The sequence below is a fragment of the Orycteropus afer genome, unplaced genomic scaffold, assembly GCF_000298275.1.
Source record: "Orycteropus afer afer isolate SDZICR_OR568_19922 unplaced genomic scaffold, OryAfe1.0 scaffold00159, whole genome shotgun sequence".
Classification (NCBI taxonomy): domain Eukaryota; kingdom Metazoa; phylum Chordata; class Mammalia; order Tubulidentata; family Orycteropodidae; genus Orycteropus; species Orycteropus afer.
The window spans coordinates 4,283,323-4,283,599 of NW_006921746.1; positions in this window are offsets into that span (position 1 = coordinate 4,283,323).

Sequence of the window (277 nt, forward strand, 5' to 3'; positions counted from 1 at the left end):
TCTGTAGCTCTTGTGTGCCTCTCTATGTCTTCCTTTTCCTTAGTGATATTATGCTGGTCACTAGCTTTTGGTATACTGCCTTTACCTTCAGCCAAATCAATATCAATATGTGTTTCTTATGTTGTTGTTGTTGTTGTTAAGTGCCGTTGAGTCGTTTCTGACTCATAGCGACCCCACGCACAGCAGAAAGAAACACTGCCTGATCCTGCACCAGCCCCACAATCCCTGTATACTTGAGCCCATCATCACAGCCACCATGTCAATCCATCTCGTTGAA